We start from the raw sequence: 4,551 nt of genomic DNA, 5'->3' as shown, positions 1-4,551 counted from the left end.
TAGGCCATAGCATGTGGGGCCGGGCCTCAAGGGCCCTTTTGGGCGGGTGGTAATGGGCCCCAACATGTGGGACCAGGCTCTTTTGGCCCCCAAGGGGGTTTGGGAGCTCCATAGACTCATGGGCAAACAGTGCCAGACTGTAGCGTGTAAACCCAGCCCCTGCTGGGCTGCAGAGTGATTTTTGGGGCCAGGCATGGTGTCCAATAGTGAAGGAAATGCCTCCTTGGCTCCCAGCTTTACAGGAAGGCCAGGGACTGGAGCTGGGGAGTCCTGGGGGAAACAGGCCCTGGAAGATGTTTTCTCTTCTGAGACCCCACCAGAAGAAAGCATAGCCACTATTTCCAAAGCTTACATGATTGCTCAAGAGGATCTGATGTCTGAAATCAAAGTGTTTTCCAGACTGTTGGAAATTCATGGCAGTGCTGGCATGAGTAGTGAAGTGGAGTGCCCCCAGCTTGAAAGAAGTGTGAAGTTATTTCATGAAATATCACTGCATGATACCCTTCCAAATCCTGGAAACCTCTTTGTACTTTAGCTAACTATCCGCATTACTACTGCATCAACAGAGATGAATTTTTCTTCATTGTGGCAGCTGAAAACTTACCTGCTCATCAGGTCAGTGGAACCAGCCAGTCAAAGCAGCTGCTGGGTGGCAAGGACCATGCTGCTTTCTCAAATTTTTTCTCTGTTTTCCTTATGATTCCTAGGTATTTTTCCCCCACCCAGTGATGCAGATGAAGAGCATGAAGAGAAAAAAGAAGGTCTTGACAGAGTTTCCCAGGGCACAAAACTCAGTACATGCTCTTTATTTAGTTTGGTTTGAATTTGATTTATGAGTGTGACCCTGCAGTCCAGCTGCCTGGAGGGCCAGGGATCTTGTTAGTGGACTCATGGCCAACCCCTGGCAGCCACAGCAAAGTGGTCAGGGAGAGCCAAGGGAACAACTGCATTCACCTGACCAGCACACAAATCTTTGCCCCATGTGGATAGGATGATTTATGTGAATGCTTTGATATGTTGCTGTTACTCAATTTATTGTCACAGAAGTATAGGAGTGGATATGGGGCTTTTGGCCCTTTGCCGGGCCCGCCCACAAATTGTGCCCCCCCCGACTCAGGAGGTACCAGTCTCCCACATTGTCCCGCACTGTCCACATTGTCAACGTGGCCTTTAGCAGACTCTGTAAGTCAGCCTAGGACTGCAGAGGCATTGGAATGTTGATGAAACGGAAGATTTACAAAGCCATCATTCTCCCAACCCTCCTTTATGCCTGCAAAACCTGAACCATCTATCAGCATTGTGGCAAGAAACTAAACCACTTCCACTTGTGAAGCCTGCAAAAAAATTAAATATGAAGTGGCAGGACAAGATTCTGGACACTGAGGTTATCAGAAGATCAGCTCTCCCCAGTATCCACACCCTACTGAAACTGGTGCAGCTAAGATGCGCCAGCCACCTTTCAAGAATGTGACACTAGCCTGCTGAAGAAAATCTTCTATGGCACACCAACGAAGCAGTACAAGGACGTCCTAAAGATGTGATCTGGAGTTGTGGGAGAAAATTGCTTGTGACCATCAGTCCTGGAGGTCATCAGTTCAAAGTGGAGCAATGGCCTTCGAGCAGCAGCACACAGCAGAGGCAGTGAGGAAGCATGTGGCCAGGAAAATGAGGACCTCTCATGTGCAGTCCTCATCGCTCTCCTGCCTCTGCTGCAGGAGATTGTTCAGGGCAAAGATTAGTCTTATAAGTCACCTGTGTACCCATGCAACCTAGCTGCTACCTCTCTTCATTCTCTTTCTCCCTTTCTCTTTTCTCGCTCCCTTTTTCTTTCCCACTTCCTTTCTCTCTTCTCCCTCCCACTCTCCACTGGATTGTTGTCATTTTTGCTTCCAAAGGACTTACAACACTATGCACATAACTTTGGTATCAGTGGAAGCTGCACCCTTAAAATAGGAATTAAAGTTATAGCAGTATTGGCAATTTTGCTGTAAAGCTTTCTTTATGTATAGTGTGTAATAAAAGCCATACACTGGTACAGATCTAAGCTATAGATTGGTATCAAAGGTATAGAGTCTTTCTAAAGAAAGTTTTTTTGTTATAAACATTCACTGACTTTATTTTCTGTTTTGTTTTGGTTTTACAGTAATACTTTTATGTTTTCCCTGTTCTGCTACATTTATGACTAATTTTTTCACTCCCAATTTCCCTTGCTAGTAGGACAGGTGAGTACAGTATGTTGTTAGTGGCTATGGTACAGGTTATCTAAAGCTAATAATGTTGGTATGGTGCTGTTGTGGGTTGTAAAACTATTACTGAGTTTCATACAAAGAGTGCAATTCAGTGCTGAAAATATGATGACTATGTATTTTGTACAGCACTTACAAGCACTTCGTATGAAAGGAGCTATAGAAATGCCCAGTATTGTATTTAAAGTACAATATTTAAAGTAGATAACTTCCATAATATTTGTCATGTAAGAATCCTAAAATACTTTCTCCCTACTAACTGATTCCTGCAAAATCCCTGAGTGGGTGTAGCAGAGAGCCCTAGGCTCACTCTTACTTAGAGGGAAAGTAGCCAAGCCAAGTAGCTCTGCATGTAGGCAGGGTGCTGCAGCTGCAGGTCACATGGGTAACTGGCTAATAAGATAATTAGTCAGCACTTGCATGTGGTCAGATGACCAGATGCAGGCAGGGCCCAGTCTGCATATAAGTTCAGGGCTGAGGATAGCAGTGTAGTCTTTCTCTGGTTGCCACCAGGGAAGGAGTTCCTGTCCAGCAGGAGTACTTCTCAGTCTCTTGTCAGCTCCAATCAAGTGGTGGCTAGGTACAAGTCCAGCTGCCATTTGGTTGGAGCTGTGGGTGGCTAGCAGAGGTGGAATAGTGCAGAGGGTCTGGAGTGGTGGTTGGTGGCACTTGCAAAGCAATTCCAGAACCAAAACTGAGAAGGGGAAATAAGAGAGAAGAAGCAGCAAAACAAGGAGGAAAAGATTGATGGTGAGAAATTGAAGTGGGAGAAGGAGGAGGAAGGGATGGAGGGAGAATGGAAGGTTGTTAGAGGGAAGCAGAAGGAAAAGGTGGTGCAGCCACAGGAAAACCAAAGGAGGTGGAAGAAGAGGGAAGTATCCCACAGCAAGAAAAATGTGGTGGACAGTGGAGAGAGAAGGAAGGACCTGGGCCAAGGATGGCCCTGGAAGAAGATGATGACAGGAGGAATGGACAGTGGGACTATGTCCTCTGGAGAGGAAATGACCACTGCAGAACAATAAAATTGTGGGTGAAAATCACTCTGTAGAAAGAGGGCTTGCAAGTGAGATATATGATGTTTGAGAGCAGGCCCAAAAGCCCACAAAGAAAAACACTACTAAGAGGCCACAAACAGGATAATCATAAGCTCTCTCTATGCAGTATGACATTGGAATGTGAGCTGATAAACAGGAATGGTACAAACTGAACCTACCTTGAACCCACTAGCATAAGTAACAGTGCTAAAAAGAAAGTTACATGTCTGATGATAAAGAAGATGCTTTTGTGTAAGAACTTCTCAAAGCCTATTATTGTGTAGTTATAAAAATTAACAAGACCATAATTTCTATACTATTATCTATCTACAAAGCAGACTTAGTGCTTCAAAGACACAGCTAGAACAATCAAAGATACTGTCCTCCTCCCTATTACTCAACATTTCAAAACAAGCATATAGCCAAAAGCCAGTTTGAACTAATTAAGAATTTTCTCACACTAACCTGATATCTTGGGAAAGTCCCACCTGCGTGCATATCATGTCATGTGCACTAGAAGTTTTTAGCTAACCATAGGGGTTGAGTCAATTAAGTGTAGAATCTGTGACGCAAAACTGTCTATATAAACTTGCTTACTTGTTAACAAGGGGGGCTGGTTCTTAGAGGAGACGAGCTACTCTTTGTTGTTGTATGCATGCTTCAATAAAGAGCTTTAAGATAAGACCTTGCTAGTGTTGCCTGTCTCTTGCAATCAGACAATGGACCTGAGAAATTGGGGTTCGAGTCCCTGACACAAGGAGCCATGGCACTGGGCAGAAGCAAGTTTATGGAAAGAGTTCTCTTTGAGTACCTGGAAGTGAATCCAAATTATGTAAGTGTTGTTGTAGCATATGAAAACTTCAAGCTGTGGACTGTCTTCTGAAGAAGAGAGGGCTGTAAAGCTGCCTGGAGAAGGTAGGCCAAAAATGCAGACCAAGAAGAGATGGGGGGGGATTGTTGTTTTGAGGTGCAGGAGAAAGCAAGGGAGGGGGTGGTGTTTCTGAAAATGTTCTCCAGTATGTTGGAACCGGAGGACTGAGAGAGGTGGTTAGAGAGATGTATACAGAGTATTATATGTGGAGAGGGGTTTGGATAAACATCAAATCTGGATGGGGGCATAGAGAGCCAGAGTGGTGACAGTAGAGAAGGAGGGAAACCCAGTGGGGGTGGGGGGGAGCTACAGCTCTTGCCCTCTGTGATTCAAGTGAGGCCCCATAAGGGATGCATTGCGTATTTTGGGCAACTGAAGTTGTGCAACAATTGTAGGAAGT

Source organism: Gavialis gangeticus, unplaced genomic scaffold (genome assembly GCF_001723915.1).
Source record: "Gavialis gangeticus isolate Ggan-Ray unplaced genomic scaffold, GavGan_comp1, whole genome shotgun sequence".
NCBI classification, from domain to species: Eukaryota; Metazoa; Chordata; order Crocodylia; family Gavialidae; genus Gavialis; species Gavialis gangeticus.
Note: the sequence above shows the minus strand (reverse complement) of the source record.